Source organism: Lycium barbarum, chromosome 3, assembly GCF_019175385.1.
Source record: "Lycium barbarum isolate Lr01 chromosome 3, ASM1917538v2, whole genome shotgun sequence".
NCBI lineage: Eukaryota > Viridiplantae > Streptophyta > Magnoliopsida > Solanales > Solanaceae > Lycium > Lycium barbarum.
Window position 1 is genome coordinate 61,389,395 of NC_083339.1, and position 24,813 is coordinate 61,414,207.

Sequence of the window (24,813 nt, forward strand, 5' to 3'; positions counted from 1 at the left end):
CATTTGTTTTAAGGTCTCAAAAGCTTTTGCTTGCTCCTCACCCCAAGAAATAGGTTTATCCTTTCGGATTACCTCGGTCAAAGGTGCGGCTATGGTGGTAAATCCATTAACAAACCCCTATAGAACTAGCCAATCCATGAAAACTTCTCACATCACCAATGGATTTTGGAGTTGGCCAATTTTTAATAGCCTCTATTTTGGATTCATCTACCTGGACGCCCCTTGAGCCAACAAAAAATCCCAAGAAAACAACTTCATCAACACAAAAGGAACATTTTTCTACATTAGCATAAAGTTATTCTTGTCTAAGCACTTCAAACACACATTTCAAATAACCAACATGCTCATTCATGGTTTTACTATACACCAAAATATCATCAAAGTACCCAACCAAAAATTTACCTATGAAAGGTTTCATCATATGATTCATCAAACGCAAAAAGTACTATGAGCATTAGTGAGACCAAAAGGCATCACCAACCATTCATATAGACCAAATTTGATCTTGAATGCCGTTTTCCACTCATCCTCGGGATTCATCCGGATTTGATGGTAACCACTCCTATGATCAATTTTAGAAATATGCATGAACCATTCAATACATCAAGCATGTCATCAAGACGAGGTATCGGATGGCGATACTTTACCATAATCTTGTTTGTGGCATGACAATCAAAACACATTCACCATGGACCATCCTTCTTTGGTACCAAAATGACCGGAACCACACATGGGCTCAGGATTTCTCTCACAACCCATTTTTTAGGGAGATCCCCAACTTGCCTTTGAAGTTCCTTGGTATCCTTTGGGTTGCTTCTATAAGCCGGCTTGTTTGGGAGTTGGGATCCCGAAACAAAGTCAATTTGGTGCTCAATTCCCCTAAGGTGTGGTAAACCCTTTGGAAGCTCCTTCGAAAATACATCTTCATAATCCTACAAAAGAGAAGAAATTGAACTAGGCAAAGAAGGTGTTAAATCGTTAGTATGTAAAGAATAGTCCCTACGCATGATGAGGACTACCGCAGATTGCCCTTCCATATCCTCCCTAATCTCTTTAAAACTCGCTAAGAGGGTCAAATTCGCCTTTCCATTGGACTCCTTCTTTTTCTCACTCCCTTCTCTGGTTTTTTTCGCACCACTATCTTCTCTCTCACCCTTGCTCTTCTCCTTTAACTCCCTCATTTTTTGATATACCTCATTAACTTGTAAGGGTGGCATAGGGTAAGGTACATTCTTGCACCCATTGTGAACAAATGAGTATCTATTAGTCCTCCCATCATGCCTTGTGGCTCGATCATATTGCCATGGCCTCCCAAGAAGTACATGAGAAGCTTTATTGGGACTACATCACATAGAATCTCATCTTGATAGTCCCCAATTTTGAACTTGATCAAGACTTGCTTTTGCACCCTCAACTCTCCACATTTACTTAGCCATTGAAGTTTGTAAGGGGTAGCATGTTTGGTTGTCGGAAGGTTAAAGAATTCCACCAAAGTAGTACTTGCTACACTTGCACAACTTCCACTATCAATGATCAAAGCACATATGTTACCCTTTATTAGAAACTTGGAATGGAAGAGGTTTTCCTTTTGACTTGGATCATCCATAGGCCTGCTTATCATAGCCCTTCTAACTTCATAGTTTGGCACGGTAAGCTCCCCTTCTTAAGGAAAAGCCTTACTAATTGGAACTCTCATTGCTAAGCAATTTAGAACGGTTACATCCCCTTCATGTGCCCTAGTATTTTGATCACACTCCTCATCATCTTCCTTCGGGTAAACATCTTCTTGATCTTCCTCATAGTCTCCACCATCATCATCACCGTCATCATCGGGAAAAGGGCTATCAATTCTCATAACAAATGCCCTACTGTTGGGACATTCGCTCATCCTATGACCATACCCTTGACATTTGAAACATTGGAGGGGTTTCTTTTGGACAACCTTTGGAGTCCCCCTTACATGCGAATTGTTCTTCTCAAAGGGCTTCTTGAATTCTTGTGTTGCCCCTTTGTTCTTTGATAAAGTGGAAGAAGAAGTTCTCCCTTCCTTTTTCTTACTCCATGAGGATGATAACCCCTTGGTTTTAAACAACGTGTCATTCTTGATCCCTTTCTCAATCTCAATTGCCGCTTCAATGGTTTATTCAATGCTTTGGTAATTATGGAGCCTCATTTGGGAAGAAATTTCTCTATTCAACCCGGCCTGAAATCGAGTCATTGCATTTACCTTTCCTTCCTCAAAGTCAACCCTCATTTTCACAAGATGAAACTCATCATAGTATTCATTGACACTGTTAAGATTTTGCTTCAAGGTGTAAACCTTTTTGAGTTGTTCTTGCTTATATCGATCGGTGACATACTTCCTTGTCATGATTTCTTTTAACTCTTCCCAAGTAGGAGTGGAACTAAGTCTATGGAGTTTCCTAGACTTCACTTGGGCTTCCACCATGTTGAAGCAAACCTTTCAAATTGAGCAATGGCATAAGAAGCCATTTTCACTTTGGTCATCTCATTGGTAAGAAAGATCCTATCATATTGCATCACCTAATTAAGGAAGATCTCGGGGTCACTGCCTCCTTTGAAGGATGGTAGAATTACCTTGATGGAGTTGAGACTCGTGTCCCGACCTCTACCACTCCTATGATTCCCAAAATAGTCTTCATTATAGTCATTACCTTGGTAGTCGTGACCTTTGTAGGGATCACGAGCTTGGTGACCTCCTTGCCTTCCCACTTGAGGGATAGGGCCATTCTTTCCACCTCTTTATCTATGTGGACCTTGCACATGCACTCATCGTCCCCTATCTTGATTGGCATAACGGTCCCTCTTATCTGCATATACCTCTTCTTGATAGTCATCATCCACGAGTTGTACATTCCGAAAGGCTTGACGTGGTTTTCGAAGGTTTTGACGAGGTATGGTGACATTTGGTTGAGGGTAGGTTTCATTTGGCGGTGGTTCATTTCGTGGAGCTGTGGTGGTGGTATTTTGTAAAGTGGGGTTGTACAATTGGTGCATGATTTCGGGTGATAAGGTAGGAGAAGAAGTATCTTGGGGAAACCCACTTCTTGCTCCATGACAATAGGTTGAAAGAGGTGTAGACATCTCCCTTTAATTATTCCCATTTCATTCTCCACGTTTCACAACCTACTAGTCAAATAGGCTAACTGATAAGGCGCACCCTATTATCCTATGTTTTGATAATTGACAAACTGATGGGGAACCGATAAGAGACCTGTTCTGCGATTTGTTTGAATACTCAGTGGCACAGCTTTTAACAGTAGCAAAGCTGGACCGTACAACAGCAGTGTTGCAGCCCATGACTCGAGTCAAACTTTGGATGAGGAGTCTCCATCACATCCCACATGTTACCTAATATATTCAACATGTCCCAATATATTGCGCATTACTTGGAAAATCTAAAATCACTTTAAAAAGTGTAGCCGTCACAAGATTCCCAAGTGTTCAACTAACAGAGCTGAGAACAAACTGAAGGACCAGATGCTAACTCTAAAGATATTCAAGTCTCTTAGTTTGTCTTAAGTTTTGTTTCATCTGTACTTAAATTGTAAACCTACTCCTCTCGTTTGAGAAGCGGTTTGTAGGTATCTAAAAGTCTCAAAGTCAGCTTATTGGAAGTGTGTTTCCACAAGCTCTTGAGTGGTACACTAGGCTAGAGTTACTCTAGGTGTATTAATGGTCCTTAGCAAGAGTTAGCTAAGTGAAGTTTCTTGAAATTGGAGTATTGCAAGGGTTAGAGGGACTATGTGAGTTAGTTCCTAGGTTATATAAGCGTTATTGTAAGGGTGAAGGATTATGGGAGTTATTTCTTGGCTTACAATAGAGTTGTAATCTGAAGTTGCTCGGTTATTGGAGTTAAAATCCTACTGGGTAGGTCGTAATTTTTAATCCCTTAAGCAACGAGGTTTTCATGGTAAAATCCTGTGTCCTTTACATACTGTATTGAATAAGGGAACTAGTACACAAACAGGTCCCTCCATACCGTGTTTGGTGGATGCATAGTCTCTCTCAATTGGTATCAGAGTAGGCCCTTTCTAAAAGGCTAACACCTAGAAAGGATCTTCAGTCTAATGGCCGCTCTACCAAACTCAGAAGAAGGACACACGATGGCAACACCACCATGGGCAAATGAAGAGTCTGACATAGAACATTTCACCCGCAAGTTACAAAGGATGATTAGAAGGGACAAAAGATCTAGCAAAAACAACTTCATTCCCAAGCAAGCATATGAGGAATATGAGTCAATTGTCTCACTCATGGCCAAGTCAGATCCATATGGTGAAGATGAGAAAGTCAAGAATGAAACAGATGGAGGGGGTCAAAAATGGTACATGGATAGCGGCTGCTCAAAGCACATGACCGGTGAAAAGGATAACTTTCTCTCACTCAAAGCTTTTCAAGGTAGGAGTGCATCTTTTGGAAATAGTAAGAAGGGGTACATTCTTGGAGTAGAAAAAGTCGGGAGGACACTTGCTTATGCCATAGAAAATGTATACTTTGTAAATGGTTTGAAGTATAGCCTGTTAAGCGTGTCTCAAATCTATGATAGAGGAAATGAAGTCAAGTTCCTGTCTTGTTCCTGCACAGTCACAAGTCTCAAAACTGGGGAAGTGGTTCTGGTTGCCATGAGATTAAAAAAATGTATATGTCACAGACTTTGGCTCCCAAGATGAAAGTGATTTGACTTGTCTGAGTGCGATTGAGAAATATCCTGAGCTCTGGCATAAACGACTAGGGCATGCGAATTTTTTGTTATTAAACAAACTTGCTGTGAAAGCCCGAGTCTGTGGATTACCAAAGGCAAATTTTAAGGATCACAATACTTGCGATGCTTGCATAAGAGGGAAGCAGGTGAGATCTTCCTTTAAATCCAAGAAAGAAGTAACTACCTTGAGGCCCCTTGAACTTTTTCATATGGATCTCTGCGGACCAATGAGAATACCCAACAGCGAAGGAAAGAAATATATGTTTGTAATCGTTGATGACTAGTCCAGGTTCACTTAGACCTTGTTCTTGAAAAGCAAAAATGAGACATTTCCTGTGTTTCGCGCCTTTGTTAAGCAGGTTTAAGTAAATTCGCGAGCATTAGATCTGATCATGGGACTGAATTTGATAATGCTCAGTTCGATAATTTCTATACTGAAATGGCATCAGTCACAATTTTTCTGCCACTAGAACACCTCAACAAAATGGTGTTGTGGAACGATAAAATAGAATTCTTGAAGAATGGCAAGAACAATGTTAATAGCCAGTGGGGTGTCCAGAAGTTTCTGGGCTAAAGCCGTGAACACTGCTTGTCATGTAATAAACAGATGCATGATCATGTCTCTACTTGAAAAAACTCCATACGAGCTATTAAATGGAAGAAGGCCCAAGTTGACTTACTTAAGAGCTTTTGGCTGCAAATGCTTTGTACTTAACAATAGCAAGGAAGGCACAGTTGGCATACGAAACAATGCATATTTCATAGTTTCTACCAAAATCTATCATGAAACAGCCCAGAGACCTGGTCTCTGGTCTTTGAGGCTCAGGTTAGCAGTCTACTTAATAATTGTATAAATCATGAAATTGTTACAAGTGCCAAGTCATCCACATACCATCCTACTTAACTACCGAAATATTCCCATTAATACGTGCCTCTCATTTCTCTCTCCTTCCACTAATCTGAAACCCTGCTGAATTCCTCCCTGTCTCTCCCTCTCTAGAAGTCGTCCCTAACACTTCTATGGCTCAATCCTCAAATCTTACCAAAACCAATCTGTCTACCCTCTCCTTAAAGCCTTAAATCTCTGGCTCTTCTCGAATCCGCAAATGCCACACTCCTAGAAAATTCTTAGCTTCCCTGACTGCCTCCAGCTCAATCAACTCACATAGTGAAACGATAGATCGAACTGCATCTCAAAGTAATTCACTCTCCAATAAATAAATAGATAACTTGTCTGCACAGTCAGATGGGTGTTTCTCAAAACAGGGGATGAGTGAATCCGATCTACTACAAAGTGAAGATAAAGTTCTGGTTATCATGGCAAAAACCTTCCAAGCTATGAGAAATGATAAAAGTGTTGTTAGTGGTATTGAGTCTAAGGTTACCATTTTATCGAAGGATTCAAACGAGGGACTTAGTCCATCCGCAAGGGAATCTAAATCTTCAATTGGTATCGTGCTGAATGCAACGGTTGACGCTTCTACATGTGCTAATGTTGCGGTAAGTACTCTCGAGCGAGCACAACCTCAGAAAAGGCAACCGGAGGTAAATCTGACTAAGGATGGAAGTACCTTGTGCACTGACATAACATGAATTACCAGACTCCGTTCATCACGAAGAAGAACAGGTCGCAGTCACAGGGTATGTGCACCAGGACGCATTGCCAAATGCTAGAGAATGACCATACAAGGAAACATAGGTGTCATCCCAATGAGTTCAGAGTCTCTTAAAATTTGCAAAGGTTGAAGGATCATAGGAATCGGGTCTCTCTAGTGCTTCGGAAGATGCCAGTTCTGAAATTGCACGCTTACAAGCCATGAATGCAAGAATCCAGCAAAAGATTGATATTCTTCATGATTAGATGCTGCAAGATCAGTGCACCAGCAGTGAGCGCATTGACTGGCTCTTACAAACCTTTGTTCCCTCTTTTTCCTCTCCTGCTTCTTCCTGAGTCGGTTTCTGTTCTCGTACCTTTCTACACTCCCTTTCTTAGCATATGGCTTGGATTTAAGGCAATTTTATTTTTATACATTCCATTGTTTGGCTGCTAATTTTTCAGGTATTCTCTTTTGGCTATTACTCTATTTTGTGCGTTGTCATTTACCATATTGTTCCCAAATTGTCTGTGCTATGTTGGTCGAGTGGCTCTGAGGTTATGCTCCTGAACTTCTTGATTTGCTTGTGTTAACTCGACTCTTTTTGATGATGTAAAAAGGGGGAGGAAAAGAAAGGAAGAAGACAAATGAACTGGGGGGAGAAATGTTGAACAAACAATATGTACTAATAATGTGGAGATCTGGTCTTCCTGTTGGAAGACAAATGAACTGGGGGGGGGGGGGGGGAGAAATACTGAACAAAAAAATATGTACTGATAATGTGGAGATCTAGTCTTCTAGTTAGAATTTTTTTTTGTCCTTGCTAACATGTTACAGGTGTCTTAAAAATGATGGTCTGCTTCGCAGGGGGAATAAGTTGGAAGCTAGTTCTCAGGGGAACATTGTCTATAAGTTTGTCATCATCAAAAAGGGGGGAAATTGATAAGGTGCACCCTATGAGCCTATGTTTTGATAATTGACAAACTGATGGGAAACCGACAAGAGACCTGTTCTGCGATTTGTTTTGAATATACCGCGCGCACTTAGTGGCACAGCTTTAAACAACTGTAAAGCTGGACCATACAACAGTAGTGCTTCAGCCCATGCCTTGGGTGAAACTTTGGATGAGGAGTTTCCATAACATCCCACATGTTCCCCAATATATATTCAACATGTCCCAACATATTGTGCATCACTTGGAAAACCTAAAATCACTTTAAAAACTGTAGCCATCACAAGATTCCCAACTTTTCAACTAACAGAGCTGACAACAAACTGAAGGACCAAATTCTAACTCTGAAGATATTCAAGTCTCTAAGTTTGTTTTAAGCTTTGTTTCATTTGTACTTAAATTGTAAATCTACTCCTCTTGTTTGAGAAGTTGTTTGTAGGTATTTAAAAGTCTCAAAGTCAGCTTGTTGGACGTGTGTTTCCACAAGCTCTTGAGTGGTATACTAGGCTAGAGTTAGTCTAGGTGTATTAGTGTCCTTAGCTAGAGTTAGCTAAGTGAATTTGCTTGCAATCGGAGCATTGCAAGAGTTAGAGGGACTATGTGAGTTAGTTCTTAGGTTATGTAAGCGTTATTGTAAGGATGAAGGATTATGGGAGTTAATTCCTGGCTTATAATAGAGTTGTCATCTGAAGTTGCTCGGTTAGTGGAGTTGAAATCCTACTGGGGTAGGTCGTGGTTTTTATCCCTTGAGCAAGGAGTTTTCCAAGGTAAAATCCTGTGTCTTTTACATAACGCATTGCATAAGGGAACCGGTATGCAACAAAGTCCCTCCATACCGTGTTTGGTGGACGCATAGTCTCTATCACTAACATATTTTCCAAGTGTTCAAGTCTTACTCCCCCGGTGGGAGATTGAGCTTCATCTCTGGTTGACATGTTACCTGTTTAAACACACTCAACAAAACAAGCAAACATGTTAAGTTAATTAAGATAACCTCACAACCGCTCTTGAGTACATACCTTTGATTTCCTCACAAATTAGCTCGGCCGATATTGATTCTTGATTAGTCCAGTGTTTCACAATGTGTACAATTGCTACTTGAGGTCGGAATGATTCTTGTTAAATCGAAAGACGGACGACTCAATCAAAGCTAGAAAGAAATTAGCATAAAAGAAATACGGACACTAGAACTAGTAAACACTAGTAGAATCAAGTACTAAGTGCAAACTAGTTGAGAGCAACAAGAAAAGAATCGGGGGAAAAATATTCCATGGTCAATTGTGTTGTAATTTGAAAACACGGTCTTGAAGCCCAATTGACCCAAGGTATCAATTTGAAATAAGGACACAAACAACCAACCAAAGATCAAGGAAATTTTTGGAATTGAAGTGAAATGAAACAAGATTTGAGGCTTGAAACAATATTACTTACGATGTAAGGTCTTCACTTTTACTGTCCGTATAATCTTTTACGGACCATCAAATGTCTGAGTGCACCGTGAAAATAGTCAGAGAGTTCAGCTTCTTTTACACCTAAATTTTACTGTCCGTCAAATGTCTGTGTGCACTGTAAAGGTAGTCAGAGAGAATCAGCTTCTTTATGCTTAATATTTACAATTCGTCAAAGTTTTTTACGGTCCGTTAAATTGAAATCGCTGAAGGGAATTTTTCTGGACTTCAATCCTCGAATTTTGTGTATGTAATTCTGAACCTTGAGATTCGTGATGGGCCCACTCTCCAGATATTTTGCCTCTTTTAGCTCAAAAAATGCCTTTTCATCAAAATTATTAGGGTTTGAGGATCAAACTGTACCTTTTTTAACCTTCATCCTCAAGAACCTTTTGAAGATCTTCAAGAACAGTTGAATATTCAAAAAATTTCAGACCTTCAAATCAACTTCAAATTTCATCAAATTTTGGATTCTTGACCTTCAACACATAGAGAAAAAAGCCCAATAGTCTTTAAGCTTCAATTCCCACTACTTTTTAGCACCCAAAAGCTTGTTCATCAAGCTTGAAGCTCTAACAATGGTGAAATTTATACCCTAATTCCAAATGACTCGAAACTTCAGATTTAGACCCTAACAACTCTAAGGAACTCTAAGAAAATGCTAGAAATAACAACAAAAGAAGGAATCAAACAAATTTTTGGATTTTTTTTTGTTTTTTGTAATCAAATCCCAAGACTAGATTAGTTGGAACAAATCTATATTAGACTCTGTTACCAATTGATGCAATATTGAAATGCAAGAAAGGAAAACAAACAATAAAGATAAAAGGAAGACACAAGAGATGGAATCACAAGCAACCCAAAGTATAATAAACTAAGGACCTCAATTGAATTACAATACAAAAGCACATAAACCTATGAAATGGACCTCAAGGGAATTATATCACAATCCCTAGCAACCCACTTTTTCAAACAAGATTCAACAATGGCTTCACCAAGCTCTCAACTCTCTGTAGGAGTATAATATCAATATTCAACATAAACTAATGACTAAAGAGCTATTCCCAACTATTTATAGTCTTAGGATTTTATTACAAGTATGCGCAAAAGTGGCATTTTCAGATTTGCAAAAGTAACAACAGATGTGATTTTAAGGAAGCTCTTTTACGGACTGTAAAAGGGTTTAAGATCCGTCTTCTTCACCGTAAATCACCAACAGAATAGGTTATCTCCAAAGTGAGTTCAAGGACCTCCATCTTCATGAATATTCCTTGTAATGTTTGGAGGTCATGGGCTTGACTTCGTGTGAATGACCTTGATGTGACTTGAGTTGCATCAATATTCATCGCTTTTGCAAATTGCATTCTGAGGTACTACATACCGTGGTCATTATTCTCTCATAGTCTCATAAGTCTGAAATAGTACTACATGATTTTTCTGAAAATAGCTCAACTAGTTTGTGTGTAAGGTACAATATAGAGTAGTGATCGATTATTTTTTCATAACTCTTGTACTTTATGGCAAGCAGTTATAGATCAACTGAAGATATATGCTGGAATTTGTCTAATTAGTTTTTTTCCATACGAAATTAAAATGAAAAAGAAATTGTTTGCTGTAATTGACATGACTGATGCATTATCTTGTAAACTTTTATGGCTGAAATGGTGAATTAATATTCTATGCTTCGCGGTAGGGGTAGGGGTAGGGGTAGGAGACAGTCCGTGGAATAGGTGTTGTATAATTCAAAAGCCAAATGACAAGAATGTTTGACCAAAATGGTGAAAATGCACCCCCAGTGGAGCACCTTTATTGTTCGGTTTTCACATCTAAAAACAGACAGTCCGTTAAAAATATTTACAGTGAAACTGCTCTACAAACCATGAGCCTTCGGTGGATATTTCAAAATTTAGAGAAAGACTCATCTATTGTAAAGCACCTTCAGTGTACATTTGAAAAATCAGAGAATCTGAAAAAGTAAATTTTTTTGCAGTAATGTGACATAGCATGGCAGCCTATCCAAGCCTAAAGGCTCATATAATACAAGGAACCTTCAGTGAACTTACAAAAACGCCCTTAGCCAAGAGAGCCTTCCCTTAGAGAGCTTTCAGCATTCTTTTCTCGTTCCTCTATATATGGATCCGAATACATTGCCATGTATATTCAGTTCACAAAATTAGTGTGCATTGCCCTTGAATGCACACTTCAATCTGAATTTTCAGAAATAAGGTTAGTGATTTTGTTCATAGTGTATTGCTCTTCCCCTTTGAGTAAATAACTTACTAATAATAGACGTATTTTCGCAGTTCTAAAAATGTCAAATGAACATCATGTTAGAGTTGCATTGTATTGGAGCAGCGATACAATATATGCATCTGACATAGTTAGATATAGCTGTGGTGCTCGTGCTATTGTTAAACTTCCATTAAATGTTGAATACGATTGGTTATTTAGAAACTTACATTGGCTAAGGGCGTTTTGGAAGTTCACTGAAGATGTCTTGAACACTATGTGCCTTTAGGTTTAGAAAGGTTGTCCTAATTGTCACATTACTATAAAAAAAAATTACTTTTTCAGATTCTCCGATTTTTCAAATTTACACTGAAGGCTCTTTACAATAGATGAACCTTTCTCCTAAGTTTGAAATATCAACTGAAGACTCATGAATTGCAGAGCACCTTCAGTGTAAATATTTTTAATGTACCGTCTGTTTTTAGACGTGAAAATCGCTCACTGAAGGTGCTCCACTAGAAGTGCTTTTCACCATTTTGGTAAACAAAATTCTCACAAACCGATTTGTTGGATTTATCCCTCAAAGGCCACCATTGTGGTAAAAAATTCAAAAGACAAATGCTGAGGGACCTTTCATGTCAATTCTTGTCAGTCTAATATGTTTTGAAAAAAATATTGTACTTGCATGTTACGAAACTGAACAGTTTTTTTGTTTCTTTTTTTCAGAGTTCAATTGAAATATTGTCATGGAAAGTTCATTAAATTATTTCTAGCTGCCATAGATAATGTATGGAAATTTGGTCTGGACCGTATTATGGTTTGTAGTTTAGGAAATTAACCAATCAATTCTTTTGTTGACAATCAGCACATGTTGATCATTGATCCATGTATGGTAAAACTATATTAGAACAAGATTTAAGGGCCCGTTTGGTTCAGTGTATAAGGTATTTCTTCCTTAATGTAGATGCCTCAAGTTTTAGGCAATTATAGGTGTCTCTCCTTAAGTTCTAAAAAGTTTTTGAAACCTTCTTAGATTAAAATTTGCCAGTTATGTCCAAGTCAAAATGTAAAGAGAGTATTTTCTGTAACATGCTTAATTAGAAACTAAAAAAACGACAAAAAGTCTTAGATATAATCCAAGAAAATACGAACAGATATACCACAATAAAAATATGATTACAAAGGCCACTATGATGATATAGGAATGCCTACTTTTAACTAAGAACAACTAAATCATTTTCAAAGTTTAGTAGGTCATTTCATTGATAGAAGGTTGCTACGTAATAGTTACCTTTTCTCTTTCCTATTAACAAAATGGGATTTTCGAGAGTAATTATAATTGTTTAAAACATAATGAATAACAAAATTTCTCATGACATGTGGTTTACTAGAAAAGTATAAAAGTTAAAGGAGGAAAAAGAAGTTTCCTTACCCAATCCCTGGATCAGATGTTCACTCAATTAAGGGTTAAATACTAAGAAAATCACTTAATTTTATTTTCTAACTCAAAAGTCACTCAATTAAGGATAATTCAGTCAGAAAGTCTCTCAACCTATTTAAGTGATTTTTTGATTAAATTTTGCTGAGATGGAATTCTTATTTAAAGCCAAAGTTTTAAAAAATAAAAATATACTTATTTAAACCATTTTATTGACCCGGTCTGCTAAAAATATATTTGACCAAAAGCCAACGGATACACCTTACATAAATTGACAAAAAAAAAAAAAATGAAAATCAATTTCTTAATTCACACAAAATTATATTGGAAAATGTTTGAAAAATCAATATCTTAACACGAAATATTGGTAGAGGGTTAGCCGCCGGTGTTCTTTTTTGGGATGGAGATAGTCGAATTTAGTGAGAAAGCACCATGAGCCAACTGATACAGCTTACATAAATTTACAAATCAGTGTTGCAAGAAAGTTTTGTGAATTAAGATATTGATTTTTCAAATATGTTTTGTCAATTTATGTAAGCCGTATCCGTTGACTCTTGGTTAATATATATTTTAGCGGACCAGGTTAAGTGGGATGGGTCAATAAATTGGTTAAAATGAATATCTTTTTATTTCTTAAAATTTTGGCTTTAAATAAAAATTTCATGTCAGCAAATTTAATGAAAATATCACTTAAATAGGTCGAGTGACTTTCTAAGTGAATTACCCTTCATTGAGTGACTTTTGAGTTAGAAAACAAAGTTGAGTAACTTTATGAGTGTTTCACCCCTAATTGAGTGATTTTTGGGTTAGCAAAAAAAATTGAGTGACCTTCTGAGTGAACTATCCTTAGTTGAGTGACCATTTAAGATATTATCTTGCATCTCAGAGTGTTCCACTTAGATATGCCTCGAATTAGTAAAAATAATGGTGTTATAATTTGATTCTTAATTTTAAGTTTTAATGCTTTGTTTAAGATATGAGACTTTTTACAAGTCAATTTTAATTATTTAGAACTGGATTGAGGGGTCAAGAGGCTTGAATGAGTTTTGAAAAAAAAAAAATCACAAAATGGACATAACCGTTGTTATTTCTGGGGCAGCAATAGTGCTCCGCGATCGCGAAGCACTGAGTCGCAATCATCAGGGAAAGGGAATTGTGTCACGACCCATTTTGCTAGGACGCGCGGGCACCTATTATTTCCACCGCGATAGGCGAACCCTTATCTCAATATAACCAATTTAAGGAAAGGCGGAAGAAATAAATATAGAATAAGTCTCAAATCATCCATATAAGAAAAAGTGCGAAAATACTAAATACAACCCCATATATCTGGTCTAATTCATACAAGAGCACTAACTAAATACTACAATTCTGAAAGATGGTAAAGTCTCATTGTCACACCCTAATCTTACCAGGGTGTGATGGGCACCCGACCCCATATTCGGAGCCGAGCGAACCCGCTGACTCTTATTACAAACATAGTCTCTTTGAACTCTTAAATCAAATAAAATGAAATACATAATGAGAACCTTCAGAAATATCCTTTTTCGTGTTCTCAATTCAAACAAAATCTGTAATCATATGGAACTTATCACATAACACAGAATGACACATCGGATGATGGAGCCGCTTACAATACCGACATTCTATACCCACGACTCTGTCTGCAAAGTCTCTAACATCAATCAGAAATCATAGCACATATACCCTGACTCGGCAACACTCCAGGAGCAGATGGAGCTTGCCATTTCCGGTGGAACACCTTCTAGCAAGTCTTCTATTCATCTGGGTGTACCTGCGTGACATGAAACGCAGCCCCCGAAGAAAGGGGGTCAGAACGGAATATGTACTTAGTATGTAAGGCATAAAATACAGAAAGCGGAAACATAACCGGAACAACGGTACAAAAAGTAAGTACATTAGCCAGAATACCAAGGCAGTTATTTTCCGAACGTAAATCATGCATACCGATGTCATATGTCAGAAGAAGTACAGAAAATGAGTAAATCCTCCAGAGTACCAAAATACTTACTTTCCAAACACAGATCATGCGTGCCGACATCATATGTCATCATATACATATACATATAACAGATCCCGGCCCTCTAGTGAGGGACATGGTGAATGGAGTCATCATATATGTCGACATCATATATCATACATGCATATAACTGATAGTGTTGTGGGACGTACAGCCCGATCCATAAATATAATATATTAGTGCCGAGGAACGTTCGGCCCGATCCATAAATATAATATATTAGTGCCGAGGAACGTTCGGCCCGATCCATAAATATAATATATTAGTGCCGAGAAACGTGCAGCCCGATCCATAAATATTGCTGCGGAACGTGCAACCCGATCCATATATCAATATAATGCCGAGTATAACATAGTGCGCATAATGACATAACCGGCCCGGGACTCGGCGAACGATATAATAGTAGTACGCACGAGCAGAGTAGTGAGAAACCATATGCAGATAAATCAATTCTAAGACTCGATGGACAAGTATACTTATCGACACCTGAAGGCTCAGAAACAAGTTTCGGGTCAATCCGATTTAGTATAAGAAAGTTATGAGCGTTTGAAGTACAGAACCTTCTACGAACGTTTCAGAAGCCATTTTTGGAAAATCAAAGCAACAAGCATGTTAGGTACCTTTCAAATATCGTTATGGATCAAATCAGATAGAGCTTTTGGAACCGTATGTACGTATCAAAATATATCAAAGACTCAATGGAATAATCAAACGTACCATCACTTGGAAATCAAAACATTAGCCATATCAATTGTCTCTTGAATGCCATTCGGAAACATATCAAATAGAACTTCGGACATCATAGATACGCATCAAACCATATGAAACAGCTTATGGAAATCAAGAACGTTAGCCATCCTAGTGGCTCTAAGAATGGGAGTTTCTTTGAAATCATACATATACTTTGTCATGTTGGTTTCACTAAGATCATGCCAAAAGAAAGAAAGGGTAAGCTTTACATACCTGTTCCACGTCCTATTAGCTACGCTTATTTACCCAAGCTTGCTAGTCTACATTCAAAAGAATTTACATAATCATTAGATTCATCATCATATACTTGTTTTAGTTCTTCAAATGAACTCATTCATAATCTGCCGAAATTTCGGCAACATCTCCCCTGTAAATACACCATCCCCGAGAATCTAACTCGGCCAATTTATCAACAACAAACCCGAGAATGCAACTCGGCCAATTTATCAACAACAATACCAACAATCATGCCAACAACATCAACAATCAATTCAAGACGCATTCTAACATTAACAACCTTTGTCATACAATTCAACGACATTTCATTTATATTCAATTCAATTCACATAATATTTAAAACAACCCAATCAACATACTACTTCACCCGAAACCTTCCAAATTCGACAAGAACAATAACAACCTATTTCCTTCTTTCAAATTCAATCACAACAACCCAACTTAAAATCTTTCAAACACATGTCTCACTTCCAAATTCTTGAATTATATTTACAACCTACACATTAGCAATATCATTCCTACAAATATAAGAAATCATACTAATGTCACACTAACTCCTTCAACAACCCCACAATGATTCCAAATTCACTTCAATTCATCAAACCTTCATTTTCATCATGGAATCCACATCTATAACAATCAAAATACTAAATAAAATCAATTCATCATATCTACACAATCACCACCTCCACTCGGCCACACCATACACATACATATTTCATGAATTTCATCCATTTCTACATACAACAACATGCATAAATCATCTATAACACATGTAAAAGAAGATTGAGCACATACCTTTCTCCACTTATCTCTTCTTGCTCGGCTAGGTTCACAATTTGCACAACAAATGCTTTGCTTACTCCAACAATCACTCCATGTTGTTAGGGACGTTCCACTTGGTTGGAATACTAGAAGAAAATATTTTTTCTTGATCAATTTTCCATGGCTCAATTTTTGGTGCCATGGCCGAACACCCTCTTCTTCTTTTTCTTTCTTTTTTTCTTCTCCAAGCTTCTTGAATTTGTGGTGGGAAATATGAGTAATAAGTCATATATATATGTATACATAATTCATCCATGTGGGCCCAAGCCCACCCCACTTGGACAGCCACATGGCCCTTCAAGAACTTTCTTGAGTTCTTTGTGAAATTCCCGTTTTGCCCCTAGCCTTCCACAATATTACCATGAGCCACTTTGCGAATTTTCCTTTTTACCCTTAGCCTTTCTCAATATTTCCATACTAAAAAACAACTTGTATATTAAAATAATTTTGGAAAATAGTCTTGCCGTTAAATTACCACAACTTCCTTGAAATATCCGAATGTACGAAATACGGGATATAACATCCTCCCCCCCCTTTAGAACATTCTTCCTCGAATGTTCAACTGGCCTCATGGGGTGTTATATTACTTCGGGAGGGTCCCTTCTACAGTTGTCCTTTTCTTCATGCCCATTCCTTATCTTTCACCCTATTTCCTTTATAATCGAACTCCTCGGTCTTTTCATGAATCCTCATTCCGTGTCATGGGTTTTCTAACCCACTGCACCAACTTATTATCCTTGTCCTTCCTAGGTCACCTCTTCTCTGTTATTGTTTCGTCACAACACCTTAACAGAAGCCACGTCTTTGGTACGTAATCTTCACTTGTCGATCCAATATGGCCACAGGCTGTTCCTTGCCCTCATATTCCTCGACACAAGTATACTTTTTTTGATTTCTTTGTATTGGCACTCGTTTCATCCATCGTTATTCCTTGTCGGCTCTCTGGTGTGGATTCCTTACAAACATGATCGAGCATCGCTTCACGTCGATGATTCATATAATTTCATAGCGTATATTCTCAAGTTCCCTATAATTAATGGTCCATGAACTATTTTCTAGTATCCAGTGGACTCTTTTATTTCATTCATAGACACTGCATTCTTTCCTTCTTTCAAAAATTTCCCGTCTACCAATTGTTGGTACTTTCATTATAATAGTCGTTGTTGTCCGAAATATCCTTTGAATCCTATCATTTCCTCCATTATCCTTTGTGCACTTAGCTTGTAGCCATTTTCTTGCTCTTTTTATTACTCTTTACAACATGTCGCTGCGTACTTAGGTACGGCGCCAATTTGCCCGATGTGAGGAATTCAAATCATGGCATAAACATATCATAATTCATGTTGATATGAAACATTCTCTTAAGGTATCTTTCATCCTTTCCCTTCATGTCGGCCTCACGGTACACTCATTGTCAAGTTGTTTCTACTTCTTTCATGTATTTTCCTGATACGCCGATATGTTTTGAACTCTGGCCTCGAGCTAATAAATTTCCTTTTCTGGCGCTTGAAAATATTGTGATTCCTTTTAAGCCTAATATAATATGGTCTCCCCCCCTTTAAGGGGCTCCTTATACGCCAACAGTCCTTTTGTGAAGTCTTCGTTTATACCTTACTCCTCATCTTTCTTTCCAACTCTATGCACAACATATCGAAACTTTTTACCATAAGTCTATCTTTCCTTTGTGCGTAATCGGGTTCCTATTGCTAGCTCGCTAAGGTATCCTTCTTACTCCCATGGTTAAAGATTTCCAGTTACTCCACTCCTAAATTCTCTCCTCTTCCTTCGACCAACCAATTAGTATACTTTTCCTACTTTCATCCTTGACCCTCCTTGGGTTTATTCCTTCCTTCTCGAACACTTTTCTTCTTTTTCCATTTATGGCATCGTCTTTGAAGTTTGTGATTTTTTTTTTTACTTTTAGCTCGCAAATCCGTTTCATTTCTAAGTCGTCCTTTCAAGAAAACACTTCCATGTCCGAAGCAATCACATTAATGCGGCTCCACATTTATTCCTTTATATACCTTTCGAGGGCCTAAATCTCCTAACATTGTCACAAGGCTTTATCATTCTCTTTCTTACTTCACATTCCTCCTTTGTTCCATATTACCACACTTTATCCTTTTCACGTGCCTATCTTTGAGTTTTTACCCAAGTAGCCTCGTGCTTTGCCGGTAGTTTCTCTTGAGGGCTCACTCACTGAGGTTTCTTACGTTGCACCTTTTTCCGACATTTTGATTTCCCTGCCTTCCATTTACTCACTCTCTTTATTTTCCCAAATATCGCTGTATTAGAACTTTCCAATCTTAACCCGTAGTGAAAATAACATCAGATTACCTTATAATACTTGTACCATATCTTTTCTTGTTACTTGAACTTCGGTACCCTTACTCGATTGAGGCCTTCCATACCGCAGCACCGGTCGCTGGGACACACATCACATGCCCACCAATACATTCACATGTGGGATATCGTACGCATTCATATATATATATATATAATTACTATCAACTAGCCCACAAAGTACTTCCAAACTCTATTCAATCCTATCCTAATTCCAGAGCTGTGATGCACTCTCTGTCTCTTCACCAGTCCAATCTGCCTCGTCCTACACGACCTCTTATGGTCTCCAGCCATCCTGTATACTCTAGTTTCCTTTAGGCTACTCTAGCTCCTCATTTGCCTCTTATGTCTCAATTTATAGGACTTTTAGTTCACTTCCCAGGGGGTCACCCATCCTAAAATTTCTCTCACCCCATCACGCTTAACCTCGAAACTCCGATGAAATTCGGTGCGTTAACGCTGGTATAATTGCATCCACTTCGCCGCATGACCTTCATTACATGATCTGGAGCAAGTCGAAGTCTTACAGATTCCGAGACATTCTCGTAACACGTCCTTCCCTTTACAATTACTATTTTACCCTTTTTAATTCCCAATGTTCACCTTCCACCTGTGCGTATGACTACTTCCTGTCCTGGACCTCCTAGATTCCCGATGGTAGAAAATATACCTTCATCGCCGCTACTTATAAGTACTCAGATATCAGTCTGTTCGAATTTCCACTCACCATCCTTACATAATAATCTACAGCAAAACTGATTGTTGACTTTCTCTGAATCCTCTAACAGACCTTGCTCTTACTAAACCTCGGATGCAACCCATTTTAATCCTTCAGACTGCTAATCGTCGTTCTCGCTATTATTCTTCATGCCATGCCAAATACATAACCTTTCTGAAACAACTCATCCCACTTATTGTCCATTTACAATATTTCCTTCCCACGCTTCCTCCTGTTAGGCATTTCTTACTAAATGACCTGATTTTGAAAGATTTCTGGCAGAATCTTCTTTACAATTCTTACTATTTGGAATCTGGACGCAGCAAATACCAATGCCTCGCAGGGCATACAGTCACATGACATATTCCAGCCACCCAGAGCTTCCAATTCCAGGTAACAGAACAAATGTATCAAGACTTACTTCTATAACTTTCCCTATCATCACTTACCTCCTTCCATCGTATGTAAGGCTTATAAAAGGAATTTCATTTTCCTATGACTTGGCTCCATCGCACGATCTAAAACAGAAAGAAGGTCAACAATCCCTAGATGCCCCGCAACCTCCTGTTTATAAATGTGGCCGGCTTCACACCCATAAATAGGACTCTGCTGGACACGACTTTGCAGACAACCCGTAGGACAACCTGCTCTGATACCACTTTGTCACACCCTAATCTTACCAGGGTGTGATGGGCACCCGACCCCATATTCGGAGTCGAGCAAACCCGCTGACTCTTATTACACACATAGTCTCTTTGAACTCTTAAATCAAATAAAATGAAATACATAATGAGAGCCTTCAGAAATATCCTTTTTCATGTTCTCAATTCAAACAAAATCTGTAATCATATGGAACTTATCACATAACACAGAATGACACATCGGCTGATGGAGCCGCTTACAATACCAACATTCTATACCCACGACTCTGTCTGCAAAGTCTCTAACATCAAGCAGAAATCATAGCACATATACTCTGACTCGGCAACACTCCAGGAGCAGATGGAGCTTGCCATTTCCGCTGGAACACCTTCTAGCAAGTCTTCTATTCATCTGGGTGTACCTGCGTGGCATGAAACGTAGCCTCCGAAGAAAGGGGGTCAGTACGGAATATGTACTGAGTATGTAAGGCATAAAATACAGAAAGCGGAAACATAATCGGAATAACGGTACAAAAAGTAAGTACATTAGCCAGAATACCAAGGTACTTATTTTCCGAACGTAAATCATGCATACCGATGTGATATGTCAGAAGAAGTACAGAAAATGAGTAAATCCTCCAGAGTACCAAAATACTTACATTCCAAACACAGATCATGCGTGCCGACATCATATGTCATCATATACATATACATATAACAGATCCCGACCCTCTAGTGAGGGATGCGGTGAATGGAGTCATCATATAAGTCGACATCATATATCATACATGCTGTTATGTCCCGTATTTTCGTGTAAGTGAAAATTGAGAAATAATAAAGATTGTGCCTTATGAAGAAATATTTTTAATTGTGGTGAATATGACGATGTTGGTTATGGAATCATTGATGTTAAGACATTGGGAAAGGCCGAGGGTAAATTTGGAATTTCGGAAATTAGTTTCGGGAATTGCAAAACGGGACTTTTAATGAGTTGGGCCAAGAAAGTGAAACAAGAAATGAGGCCCAAATAATTTGAAGGGGGGCCGGCCACTAGGTTGGCCCAAACCCAATTGTTTAATGTCATGTGCTATGCACATGACTTTCAATATTGGATATATATCACTTTGTAGCTAGTAATTATCTAGAACAAAGAAAAAAAAAATTGGAGAGCACCCATTGAAGGCTCTCGGCCGAACCAAGATAGAAAAAAAAAAAAAATCTTGGCCTTTGTTTCTAATCCAATCACCTAGTCTCTTTTGGAATAATTGATGAGTTCAAGGTGCTCTTCGTGGTGGTACAATTAGTTTGACGAGAGGACGACGTTTGCGGCGAATCGGAATTTAAAGAAAGAGGTAAGATTTCAATGTTTTTATGTTATGAAAGGGATACATATGTGTTAGTGATTGAATTAGCATGAAGATTTTGGAATGGTGTTGTGTTTGTGCATGGTGTGTGTGTGTATAAAGGGTGTGTTTGGCCGTGAGTTCCATGGGGTGCAAGCCATAAGAATTTTATCTTGTTTAGTTTGAATAATGTGTTGTGGTGATCTTTATGTTGTGAAGGATTGATTAAAGAATTGAGTTGGTGTTAGAAAATAATTTCGGACGATATCGGAAAGCGTATACATTTGGTATATTTGTGTATATCATAGTATATTTATGACACTAAAGACCTTAAATAAGATTTATGGTTGATGATAACGAATTTGGAATGAAACGACGCAAGTTAGAACGTTCGTCGTAACTTTTGGTGTTTTGAATGAAAATTGGAAAGTAGTGAACTTTGGGGATGTTTGTATGTGATTTGGAACTTGTATGTAGTGTGTTTGAATAATTGGGAATGAGTGAATGAATGGACTAATGTGGAAATAGATTTGGAATTTTGAAGTTGAATCAAGAATTTGCCAACTTATGTATTAAAGTGAAATTTTGAAGTTAATGTAATATGATTGTGGTTTGTATGGTTTAATGATGTTTGGGCTGTTGTTGTTGTTGTGTTTTGAGCCGAGCTAAGTCTCGGGGGTGTTAGATTTATAGGGGAAGTGCTGCCGAAATTTCGGTAGCCAAATATAACCCAAAGACTAAGATGTTAATTCTCATGAATAGTAACTGGTAAAAGTGACCATTTGCAGTTTCTGGACGAAACGGGGATTGCGATTTGAGGAGCGTAAGGCGCCAACCAGGTATGTAAAGTCTACCTCTCATTCTTTTGGCATGTCCTAGACCCACTAGGTAAATTTCGGAATCTCGGGAATAACCCTGCTCTTGGAAATCGAAGTTCAAGTTCGAGCACTATTCACTCAGCGCGATTGAACCCTTTTTGTCACTTTTGGTTAAAAGAATGTTCGTACCTCCATAACTTGTGCTGTTATGTCCGAAACCCTTTGAAACTTTCGTAGATGGCTCTATGGAGCCGAAAGTCTGTGATTTGTGTCCGCCGCCTCAATTTGACCCGAGGTGGGCCCGCGAGCCCCGAGGCTCCCCTTATTCGGTTTGTTTGATTCGCTTGTGTCTGTTATGATTCGCAATCTTCTGTTTATGACTCAAGGATGTGTTTGAAACTTCCTATGCCATTAATGCATGTTCTGTACTTTGGGATGATGTGAGAATTCCGGAAAAATGACTTATGAACAGTTTTCTTACGAATTTGACAGTTTGGAACTTCGTAACCTTTATATGCCTACTTTTATCAATTCGATTCCTACTCCGAGCCTTCTGGCGTCAGTATCTATCTATATGTAAACGATATGTTGAGTTCGACAAATTATTTTTAATATGCATATGGTTTCGGCACTACTCTGTTCGTGCTGTCTGCTATGACTTCGTTCGTCGGTACCCGGGCCGACTTTGTGATCGTGCGCGCTATAATATATTCGGGAGTTATGATGTGTTACGGTTTCCGAGGCCTCGCCATAGGGCCGGTTACCGTTTATGGAGTTATGATGTGATATGGCATTTGATATGTTCTGATGATGTGATGTGTGTGTGACATGATGTGTCTGGAGACTGTACGGAGATTTGAAAACTTCTGGAGTTATGATGTGTTGTGGCACCAGCGTCGGGGGGTGACCACGTTCCTAAACCCTATACATGATTTGATTTGCATTTGTACGTTCGCCTCCCGCACAGGTTTGCTTTGTTTGTGATGTTGGTGTGTTTGTTCTTTCTGACTCCAGCTATGTTTGTGATTTCTGTACCTTCTGCTTTACATACTCAGTACTTCTCCCGTACTGACCCCCGTTTCTTCGGGGGCTGTGTTTCATGCCCGCAGGTACAGAAGCTCGTTTGGGTGGTCCTCCAGTTTAGGCTACTCATTCTGCTGTGTTGGAAAGCTCCCCTTGATCCGGAGTCTACTTTTGGTACATATCTTTTGTTGTGTCTGTATTCTGTATATTTGGATGAGTGGGTACGGCGGGGCCCTGTCCCGTCCTATGTTCTTATGTTCTGTTTTGTCTAGAGGCCTGTAGTCAGATTTGTGGGTCGTGGGTCCGGTGTGTTTGCATGTGAGTCTGTTTTGCGATCTTAAGCGGCCCGTACGCTACTATGGCCAAGTCGGCCTCTAAGTTCGTATGTATGTGTATGTATTTGGGGGCGATGTGCATTCCGCCACCCTTCTGATGTGTGTGTGTGAAATTTGGCGATGTACATTCCGCCTCCTTCCTGATTTGTGATTTGTCTGATCTGTACGGGCGACTGCTTAGGATAAGTGTTCGGTAGATTTCTGATTACGATGATGAGTTCGAATAACGTACGTTGAGTTCGGACGAGTCTGATTACGATGGTCTGGGTGTGAGTTCGTTTGGGGTGTCCCAGAAGGACACCAGTCGCGGCCCACAGGGCTGGGTCGTGACACATGCATATAACTGATAGTGCAGTGGGACGTACAGCCTGATCCATTAATTAATATAATAGTGCCGAGGAACGTATGACCCGATCCATAAATATAATATATTAGTGCCGAGGAACGTTCGGCCCGATCCATAAATATAATATATTAGTGCCGAGGAACGCTCGACCCGATCCATAAATATAATATATTAGTGCCGAGGAACGTTCGGCCCGATCCATAAATATAATATATTAGTGCCGAGGAACGTTCGGCCCGATCCATAAATATATTGCTGCGGAACGTGCAGCCTGATCCATATATATATTGCTGCGGAACGTGCAGCCCGATCCATATATATATATTGCTACGGAACGTGCAGCCCGATCCATATATATTGCTGCGGAACGTGCAGCCCGATCCATATATCAATATAATGCCGAGTATAACATAGTGCGCATAATGACATAACCGGCCCGAGACTCGGCGAACGATATAATAGTAGTACGCACGAGCAGAGTAGTGAGAAACCATATGCATATAAATCAATTCTAAGACTCGATGGACAAGTATACTTACCGACACCTGAAGGCTCAGAAACAAGTTTCGGGTCAATCCGATTTAGTATAAGAAAATTATGAGCGTTTGAAGTACAGAACCTTCTACGAACGTTTCAGAAGCCATTTTTGGAAAATCAAAGCAACAAGCATGTTAGGTACCTTTCGAATATCGTTATGGATCAAATCAGATAGAGCTTTTGGAACCGTATGTACGTATCAAAATATATCAAAGACTCAATGGAATAATCAAACGTACCATCACTTGGAAATCAAAACATTAGCCATATCAATTGTCTCTTGAATGCCATTCGGAAACATATCAAATAGAACTTCGGACATCATAGATACGCATCAAACCATATGGAACAGCTTATGGAAATCAAGAACGTTAGCCATCCTATTGGCTCTAAGAATAGGAGTTTCTTTGAAATCATACATATACTTTGTCATGTTGGTTTCACAAAGATCATACCAAAAGAAAGAAA